The sequence below is a fragment of the Sesamum indicum genome, linkage group LG13, assembly GCF_000512975.1.
Source record: "Sesamum indicum cultivar Zhongzhi No. 13 linkage group LG13, S_indicum_v1.0, whole genome shotgun sequence".
Lineage (NCBI taxonomy): Eukaryota > Viridiplantae > Streptophyta > Magnoliopsida > Lamiales > Pedaliaceae > Sesamum > Sesamum indicum.
In genome coordinates this window covers 3,003,525-3,014,843 of record NC_026157.1, presented here as the reverse complement: position 1 = coordinate 3,014,843, position 11,319 = coordinate 3,003,525, and the positions used below count along the sequence as shown (strand labels likewise).

At 31.5% G+C, this 11,319-nt stretch overlaps 1 long non-coding RNA gene across 2 annotated transcripts; it reads left to right on the top strand.

Annotated features, from left to right (window-relative positions):
- On the top strand, window positions 3,600–7,357 carry LOC105176218. 2 transcript variants are annotated; one of them, XR_848946.2, is made up of 5 exons: window positions 3,600–3,993; window positions 4,302–4,349; window positions 4,993–5,056; window positions 6,153–6,969; window positions 7,102–7,355. It is a non-coding gene; the product is annotated as an uncharacterized LOC105176218 (long non-coding RNA). The 2 variants fall into 2 exon arrangements; XR_002288210.1 differs by having other exon boundaries at window positions 4,302–5,056; window positions 7,102–7,357.

Sequence of the window (11,319 nt, the reverse complement as noted above, 5' to 3'; positions counted from 1 at the left end):
AATCTTAATGTTGCTTCTTTTTCTGTCTGTTTTTCCTTTCTTGTAATAGCAATCAATGTCTTGTCAAGTTTTACGAGTTAGGAAAAAAAATAAAAGAGTACACGAGGGGACCATCAATATGGCATCAAATCCAACAGCTGTGTGGGGGGTGCCAACACACACTACATTTCTCTACTTTCCTATTATCATCTACAACCCCCCCTTCTATATAGAGATATTGCAGAATATTTTTTTTTTGTTAAATTTAAATTTGATTGAACTAAATTAATAATAAAATAACTATAATCGATCACTTTTTTTTTAAAAAAAAATTATATACCAATCACATTATAAGTATATTGACATTTGGTATATATTTAGATTTGGCTAAACTTAACTAGAATTAAATTTTTTAGACATATTACATGGATCCATTCCTATCAACTCATGAAATTTATATGAGAATTGAATAAATAAAAATATATTGTAAAATTTTGTGTTATTATTTTTATAATTATATTTTGAGAGTTTAATGTAAGGATCATGTTTAATCTTACTGATTTCACCGAAAGACACATGCATAGTCTTATAATTCCTGAATGCCCTGAGGCATGGGTGCTTCAGTATAGGTCGAATCGACCCGATTCGTCTTGTAATTGGTCCAACATTGAATTTGGCTTTTATAAAAATGATATTTAACCAAGAATAGGTGATTCACGTAAGATCATACATATGGACATTTCTATGCATATTCAACACTCATGTATAATCTTTTGCCTACACATTGTTCCCGTACATTACCCCTAAATAACCTCGTTAGTGTAAACATCTTAGAGTTATAATCTATCATGCACGAATATTTTGAAAAATTACTCAATGTAATATTGAACACAAATACGGCTTGAACATGCTTCAAACACGTATCGGACACGCAGATAGACACGGCATCTACGTGTCCAAAATTGTAAAATAAAAAAGAAAAGAGGACATATGGCGGACGCTCCTGTTGACATGTTCCACACGGTTAGTTCTTTTTTTTATAATTTTAAAAAGTTTTTGATTATTATTAGAAAAATAAAAATTCTTAGGCTTATTAGTAAAAAAAAAATTAACTCACTCCTCTCATGCACAAAAGTTTTGGGATGAAATTACTAAATAATAAAAAGATGGTCACTATAATTTAATTAATTTGGATGATTAGGAATTTTTCATTACATACTTTTTAGATAAACTGATTATATATATTTTTAAAGCTATATTTAGTTAAAAACTCAGATGTAAAAACATGCTTATTTAATATTTTATTTTAATATTCTTCATATTATATATTTTAATTCTACAAGAAATTAAGAGTATGTATAGTAAAAAACATATATTATATACAACCGTGTTAGTGTTGTGTCGTTATTTTAGTTTTTAAAAACTTTTGGTATCATTGTGTCTGCGTTCATGCACCATACATTATACCTCGACTCTTCCCTATGTTTGTTCTTATTATGACTGCAGATCAACTTGTGATCAGCATATTAATTGCAAGGATATGGAGTTTGATATTACTTTGGAGTCATAATTCGAATCAAAGTAGGATAAATATTGATTTTAGAAATAAGAAAGTAAAATTCAATAAATATTTATCTTCTAAATATGCTGTTTTTAATGAGCAAAAAACTTTTACATCTCGATCGAGTATGGGACATACAAGATAAACCATCACCAAAACCACATTGAGAAGGCCTCGATTATGATCATCCGATGCCTAAGTCAGATATGTCGTAAAGACAAAAGTATTTAAGGTCGTAAGAATGTTAGTGTATACAAAATTATACATGGAGAATCAACGACAACCATTTACATATTTTTTGCAATTGTATGATTTTATGTAAACTATAGACGTTATTATATATGGTGGGATAATAATAATGAATCTATATATATTAGAATTTTAAATATACCAAAATTAGATGGTACAGACGTTAAATGAACAGTACAAGGCTAGAGCTTGTCTATAAATAAAGAAAGCGCTGGAAGTGATGGAACACATAATTAAACAAAATTATAGATAATGGAAGAATGTGATTTTAAGTAGAAATGAGGGCACTAAGCATGGAGGGGCAAAATGTAATAATAAAAATTTGAAGTGAGCAGGTTGTCGTACAAGGTGGTCTAGTGGAATATATTTGGCCACGTTGCAAAGATTATAATACTTTCAATAAAATCTTGACCATGCAATTATATTGTTTGTTATGCCTCTCACTATCTCCCACTTGCGCTTATAATGTTTTCTGATTAGCACCTACAAATATTAATTATTGGTAAATTAATTAATACAAGTTTCAATAGTTTATGAAAATTACCTCCATCCATATAAAGTTAATTTCAAACTATAAAGTCTATGTTTAAATACACACAACTATGATTTTTTTTTAAAAAAAAAAATCTATTTTTATATAGATATAGTTGATATTAAGTTGTTGTAATTGTTTTTTAAAAAATGATTAAATTACATCGACACCTCTGAAATTAGGTTTAAATACACAAATACCCTATACTTTTTGTAAAATTACAAATACCTCATAGAGATTGTAGTTGTAATTACAAGCAAACTCTCTATTCAATGATGAAATTATACAAAACACTCCTTGAGGCATATTACACTAACACCTCCGCAAATAGAGTTTGGGAGTGAGGAAATAAATAATATGGGTGGTGCGTGCCAATTGAGATAATGGGCTTAGCCAACACAGGTCGGCCCAATCTCAATTGGGACGTTACAGTAATTTTTATCCATGTCAAAGGTCCAATCATTTCTATTACAAAGCCCAAAAAAGATGAGACAAGTTTATGGGCTCGGCCCATTAAGTTAAGTTAATCACTTGCTAATAGGGGCCGAAAAGTAAATCAAACAACTCAATACTCGATTGAAATTAATTAATTAAAATTTTTATTTAAATTTAATTTATTAAAGACCAGAGACTAAGTGTGAACAAATTTTTTTTTTGATACATCGAGCTCGACTCAAATAGTACAAAATGGATAAGATAAACTAAAAAATATTAAATTGTTTGAATACAACTCGGATTTGATCTAATTAAATATGTGAAGTCGATTAGATAAATAATCAAATATATTTTTTTAAATTTGATAATAATTTAAAAAAAATATATTTTTGGTTCCATATGATAAAGAGCATTGTGTTTTTTATCCCCTAATTTACGAACTTAACATATTTGATTTTATAGAATTAAAAGTTGTAGCATTTTTAATTTTACATAATTGTAGCATTTTCTGATCCCGATTATTATAATTGTTTATGTCGTGAAATCAAATATGCCATGCATATAAAATTGTGAGATGAAAAATGGAGAAAATATAATTTAGTTGAGATATTGTAAATATACAAATTATTTTTTATAATTTTTTTTATCATTTCATCCTCTATATTTTTAAAATATAGCGATTTGTTTCTTTATATTTTTAAAATTATGTATTTTACCTTTTTATATATGGGGTAAAAATTGATTTCTTTTAAAAAATATAGGAACATAATGAATTATTATATATCAGGTAGGATAAAAAGTGCAATCTCCCCAATCAAACAACCTTTATGATCAGCTTGATTCGAATTATTTACCGTTCACCTTGCCTTGTCCCGAATTATTTACAGTCCTGCTTGCTGATCTCAATTTCAATTTTGGGTCCAACTCTCACCTGACTTCACTCTCCGTCCAGGACACGGCGTTTGCTTTGCTGGCCACCGCCCGTATCGGGATGGATTTCAATATCTCTGTCATACTTCTTTCTTTCGTCTCTCCTACGGCGATCACCGCCGACCGGTGCCACCAACATATGCCCGCCGCTTCTATCTCGGAAACTCTCCCCGAATTTCGGTTTCCTCTTTGCTCCAGATCGACTTTTTCGCCCTTACATTCTCCTTTTTGTTGCCGCTTTAGCTGCGAATGCTGCGCCGTTAAAGCTTCCTTATACACTGCATTTCGTCTCTTCACTATTAAACTGGTTCGAGCTGTTTTGTCTCTTTTTCTTTTTCTTCCCCACTCCATTTTCTGGTTTGTTGTGCAGCTAAGAACTGGATTTAAACAGTAGAACGCAGGTCCTGAGGCTGGAGAGAAATTAAAATTAAGTGTGAAAGCAATCGCAAATGAAATTACTTGAGTTAAGAGTACAATAAGCGGACGGGTTTAGCTTCTTCTTTTGAAAAATGTTATGGCGCATTTTTTACTTTTTTCTGCTTGTGCTGGTTTTGTGCCTATTTCGAATTTATAGGATAATTTGGATTTAACCCAAATGCCCTGTTTGTTCTGCAGGTTGGTCTTGTGTCAGGCTATGACTCAATAACATGAATTCCATATCAGGTGTTAAGGCATTTGTCTTCCCAAATGATATACTTTATATATAACTTTCCTTCTCCGTTATTGTGGAAGTTTCTGATTTCACCTATTATCGACTTGTTAAAATTGCAAATGGGACTGTGATTGACCATTCGTGGCTGTGTGCAAAGATGTTCACAAAAAGATGATCCAAAAAAGAAAAAGAAGGGTACAGAAAAGAGACATGTCTGTGGGACAAACAACCTTGTGAATCCCACAATCAACAGTGGGATTGACCATGCAAGGCTTATCCGAAATACCTGTTGCTACTATGAACATAGTTCTCATATACTATCATCATTGCGTAACAGAATTTATGGTCAACCCTGAGTGACCTCTTAGAAATTAATGTTTGGCAATTGATATTTCCCAACTACTAATGCCGGGAAAACTTGCTGTTACTGTGGCTTATGTCTTATGACACCCTTTGTGAGGGTCCGAATATTAGAAATGTGAATAGAAATATATTTTGGGTTATCCCATCCATGGATCTGGACAACATTCTTCTCACACATATTTCCTGTTGCGTCTTTTGCATATAATGTGCTCCTAAGACTTCAGAGACATGATCATGTTTTGCTTATTAACTGGGATAGTAAGCCCTTTAACTTGAGAACAAATGGTTCAGGGTCACCATCAGATACTGGAAGAACCTTCAAGACATGTATGCTAAAGTCGAGAGCACTTTTAGAGTATGTTAACTATTTTCAAAGCCATTTGTCTTCTTTATTCTGGTGCTATCAGATCTTCTTTATTTTTACATACTTTTGTTACTTAGAATTGGATTGTTCAAGATATGTTACTCTTACTGATGCAGATGACTACCTAAATTGTCAGTCTAGTCTGTGATTGTTACTGTCCTCTTCCTATAAGAGGTATAAAACAAAGTAGGTCAATTGATGTGAAACATAAAAATCTTTCTGGATTAATTGTCTTCTGAAACTTTTCCTGCATCCGCACCCGCTATTAGGTTTAGATAACTTAATGACTTTTTAAATCTTCCGAAGCCCTCAGAGCAAGTAAAGAATATAAGATGAGAAACTGCCCAGTTGGGTTTCAAAGTCTGACCAGTGGAACAGATCACTCCCTTGTTCTGTGGCTTTTTTCAAGTTTTGAGGCCTTTGGAATTTTCCATTCTTTTGCTGCAGTCTAACATCAAACTTGCCAAAATCCTCTAGTCAGAGGAATTTGCGTACTTAGAATGTTCTCTAGTGATTATAATGGTTGCATGCGTCATAGGATGCTTGCTTAACTGCTTTGTGGTACCCATTAGAGAGATCAGTGTTAGTTGCTTACATTTGAGTACATTGGAAACTGGTGTTGGGCATATGCCTGACATATGTTTTCTTAGTAAATCCTTGCAATGTTGTCTTTGTCAAAGTTAAAAATATTAGACAAAATTTTGTAACTTATCTTGTGTATAATATCAGACCAGTTGACAGTGCTAATTGAGAAATGACTTTTATGTATGCAGAAAGTATTACTATTACCAAATAATCGAAAAGTACTAGCTCTTAATTAGTCTAAAAAATATTGGAAGATTATATTCCTAACAGAGTTCAGATTGAGGAAGGACTAAGTTCTATATTGATCAATTTGATAAATGTATGCCCCATCACCTGATGTTTGAACTGTGATGCTCTCTTTCTCTGTCTCTCTCTCTATGCTGGAAGCATCCTGTCTACCTGTGATGTGTCTGCTTCCTAGTGGTCTCTCTCCTTCATGCATGCATATGTTTTAGAATCTTACCATTGATTCTTGTTCTCTGCCACTGAAAAATGTCCACAGACCTTCACTGAAGTACCAAACTTGCTTAGCAAATCCAACGGAAAAGTGGTTGGTGATCTGATGCCCCAGCTCCAGTAATGATACATGAATCTACGACCTTTTGAGGATGCTTCAAGGCGTCACTCTATACTTCATTTTATTGTTTCTTCGCGGTTTGCTATTGTTTTTTAATTTTTTGAGCATCCAATATGGAGCAAGTAAAAGTCTAACTGTGAATCTTGTCTTTAATTGTCAGACCGCTACTCGATACAAAATACCCTGCCTTGCTATCATGACCAGTGATGCCAAGCTGTTAAGAACCTGTGACGACATTGTTTCATATGCATGGTACTTTGTTTTCAGAGTGGACTCTTGCCCCTGATTGGCTAATTCCTTCACTTTGAAGATTGAAATTATTACCAAAGAAAATGTTGTCTGATAGCGTATTTAAACGAGCCACTTGAAGGGCTTGATGAGTTTGAAATTTGTTCAACTCCAACACACACAAGTGCAGGAGGCTTGAGTAAGGTGATTCTTGCAATTGATGCAGTTTGATTCTCAAGTTCAGGGGAATCCGTATTCCTAACTAAGAAGTGCAGTCAAGTTGGATATAGTTAACGCGAAAACACGGCAAAACTAGAACTGGATCTAAGAGCAGTGGCATCTCATTATTAAAGTTGAGCTGATTTGTTTATGAATGGGCCCTGAACGTTGAGATTAACTATGATTTTACATTGTTTTTATCTGGAGCGTTTTCATCGATATCTGCTAGGCGATACCTTTCATGTCTTTTCTCCCATCATTTGGCCGGTGGTTGAACTGCGACATTATTGCCCAGGTACATTTTAAGTTTTTAAGGATGGTGAAAGTGACATGTTGCATTAAAATAGTCTTGAATTGATTTTTCTCGAGTTTCTTGCATCATCAGGATGTGGGGTTGTAATATTGTATTATCCTTTGTGTTAATCAGGATTACGCATTCCTTCACTGCACATACGACGACGATAATAAAATGCCGATGAAATTCTTGTTAGACCGTGTTTACTTCAACCTAATATGATTGGTTGGATCGGGTTTGGAGTAGAATTGTGTCAAGTGCCAATAATATGAGAGTGAGTTGAGCTTAAGGCAACGTGTTTCTCATAGGAACGTGACGAGAATTTGATATCTTGGAATGATCATTTTCAGATAAAGTATCTGAGAAATATCCGTTTCCCATTATTGGGACGCCCCACCCTCACATGAACTTGACGTTGATAAGAAGTCGTCCTTCCAATTCCAGCGACTTGAATTGGTGCTTCTTTATCTTGATTGACTCGTAATGCTGTTGGGGAATGACTAATGAGCCTATAACTCTCCCAAATAAGTCTCCTCCACGGAAATGAGTTTAAGATTTTTTACTGTTGGAATTTGAGTGTGTGCATTAAAAAATAAATAAATCTCTTCGGAATAAAATAATAGAAATTTAAGAGTTCTACTGGAAAAATATATGGCGTTTTCAACTAAATATCAAATTCTAAGTTCTCTTAATTTTGATCGTAAAAACAATTCTTTTAGTTGTTATTACTGATATTCTATTAATTTTAATTTTTTTCTTCAAACATTTCAAAAGAAAAATTGCTCTAAAAAAATAATTTTAATTCAGTACAAGCAAAGATAATGTATGAGATTATAATTTATTTTCATTTAATAATTTTGATATAACATATAATTTATTATTGCTCTTGAAAAAGACAGGCCTTGAATAGGCTAAACATATTATAACCTGATTGGTGTGGGAACAGAAATGATAACGACTTCACACGTATCGTGTATTCATAAATGCGACAAAAACATAATACATTTGTTTTACATTGCTATTAGAAAGCGTTTTTCCAAGAGAGTGTTTATTTAGATAATCGTGCATTATGATTTTATTAATTATTAAAAAAATTAGATATATTATTATTTCTACCCCTTTAAACTTTTTGCTATTTCTTGTTAAAAATTTAGATGTATTATTATTTATACTCTTTTATACTTTTTGATATTTTTTCATTTTTTATCTGCATTGTTCTTTTTTTATTATTATATTATTTTCTTTATCTTCTTCTTTTATATTATCAAATATATGATGATAAAATAAAAACAGAACATTAAAGGACCAAAACTAGTATGCTTACTGATGTGACTTGCGATTTGATCTATGCTTCGTTGTACAAGTTATTGTCCGTTTTGATTTCTTATAAGTCTGGCAATTTTATTTTGAAAATACATCTTGCTAGTGAGAGGGGGCTTGTAGTTGCTCTTTGTCAGTAATTAATATAGAGCATTTGCCTACATTATCAATTCCTCAAACGAGGGGCTTGGAAGTAGCACATGATCTTATTCCCACTGACGGTGCTAAATGATGGGGCGTGAGACTAGATCGATCCCCTATTACTTGAGGTTTGTCGGTTCTGACTTTGTATGAACATTATGACTTTGTCCTGAAAAAACACCTTTATAGAGAGAAGAGTCATTGAGGTTATCAGCTACTCAAACTCCTCTACTGCAACTAATGTGGAACGTTTGTCTGCATCACTTATAATAATATATAATATTTAGTATTCATAAAAATAAAGCAAAATTAATTCATTGTAATCTATATATTAGTTTATAATTACATAAATTAGAGTAATAATCGCTTAAAATTTGCACGATTTATTAGAGGTAAAAGGAGAACATAGTGAATAACATTGAATAAGTAGATTGGGAGAAGCAGCTAAATTCGTAAAAATTTCAATCAGAAAAATTCCACAAATAATTTTTCTTTAAATTTAATTAATATGAAATTTGATAAATATTATAATCTACATATATTTTCTTTATTTCTAGTCATCATTTCTAAAAATCGAATGCTGAATTAATTTTGTTTTACATCCTTTTTGTGAATAATAAAGTACTTTTATCATTTTAGGCATACTTTTTTTTTTATCCCCTCAATTTTTTATTTTGTTTTATTATCTAAATATTTAGCGAGAAAAAAAAACAAAAAAGATAAAAAAGAATAAGCAAAAAGAAGAGCACTGAGTCGATCGAACTGATCTGAATTGAAAATTCGATACGTATCCAAATTAAACTAAAAATTGAATTTGGTATTCAATTTTTTAATTTTTATATTAAGTATTTTGTTTGATTTTGAATTTTAGTATTGGTTCAGTAAATCTCCAAATACTGAAATACTATTTTTATATGTATATTAAGCATGCATATATGTTATTATTATACTTATTAAAAACCAAAAAAGTAAATACAAAATATAATTATTATTTTTAATCTTCGCTTTTGACTATTTCTTATATTTTTAACAAAAAAATTTGTTTTATAGAGTACCAAATCCAAACACAGAAAGAAAATTTGATAATTATCAAAATGAATTATATATTCATTTTGTACTTAAGTTTAGCATTTTGTCGTAATGAAATTCTGAAGTACGAAATTTTAAGTCAATTTTACTGAATACATGACCAATTGTTAAAGCCGTCAAAATTAATTACTGATTCTAGAACTGTAGTAGCAGTGGAATCAGGTCGAATCCTTAAGAAACTATGAATTAATTTCTCAGTCTAGTTGTATCAATCAAGGAGGGGACCGGGTGTTGGATGAGAATAAACTACTAATTAATATAAACTAAGAAAACAGAAATAAATCAATAAGATGAAACTAGTAGAGAAGGTTTCAAATTCGAGGGAATGTATCATTTAATCGTTATGTTAATTATTGATAGCATAAGATTAATTTCACAATCAAACACTCAACCTCAAAATCTATTAGGATATTCATGATAAATTCCTGCTTTCCTATTGTAATTGACTGACTAAAGCATCTAAACACTATAAGAAAAATGATCAATAGCTATCAAAAAAATTGATGCTAAAATCAGCGTCGAGCTAATTAGCAAGTAAAATTTTCGTCGTTGATTTACACTATCTCATACATCTTTTAAACAATTTGTTGCTAAATTCATAGCAAGTTAATTCATGATAGAATCGCATTTTGTGCTTATTTCATATAATATTTTAGCCTATTTTGTGACCAAATGCTCCTAATTAAATATTATTTTGCAGCATTAGGACAAAAGAAATGAAAAATAAAGAAAAGCACCAAAATGGAAATTCAAACAAAACTCAAACTCAATTTTTGGCAAGAGTTTGGAGCTGTTTGGACTACCTCTGATGAAGGAAGAGTTTAACTAGGATTATAATTTTATCTCTATCAGTCTTTTAATTCAACTAGGATTATAATTTTATCTCTATCAGTCTTTTAGTTCAACTAGGAGTCTAGGAATCTACTTTTAATTCTAGTAGAACTAGGTATCTAGCTATTATAAATAGGGATGTAATTCACTTTAAGAGACAACTTTTGAACTCTTCTATTTCTCTACGTTTTTATAATATTTTCTTATTTTGTTTTTCATGCGTTCTTCCATTAGCATGTCTAGCTAGTTCTCTCATTCTGGTTGAAGACTTGGTGATTGCTTAAATCCAACGAGTTGTGAGATCTAATTTATGCTTTCTACTTTTATTCATATTGGTATTTGTGTTGTTCTCTATACTTTTATTACAAATAATCTAATTTATTGTCAAGAATATTTGTCTAGCCAATTGAACTTCCAAATTCGCAATTGTTTGTTTAGTTCGATAACTAGTGGTAACACAATATAATTGATTATGTAGAAGTTTTTGATTATGTTGTGGAGAATGCACAATCTAACTTAAATAAATCCTCGTAGGAATTTATTGGTTAGAATTGGGCCTTTTTAGTTCTTAATGCTGTCGGTAAATTAAATTTTGAGGACGTTCCCAAGGTTGTTTACTGATTAGGGATTTAGTCAACGGACGTTCCTTGACTATCCACAAGGTAAGGAGAGGTGAGGTCGTTAGGTCGTACCAATGATCATAACCAATTTATCTATTATGAATAATTGTTATCTTTGCATCTATGATCAACCGTGGAATTAAGCGTGATCCTGTCTTTAACTGGAATACTTTTCTCTTATATTTAGAATGCACAATCTAACTTAAATAAATCCTCGTAGGAATTTATTGGTTAGAATTGGGCCTTTTTAGTTCTTAATGCTGTCGGTAAATTAAATTTTGAGGACGTTCCCAAGGTTGTTTACTGATTAGGGATTTAGTCAACGGACGTTCCTTGACTATCCACAAGG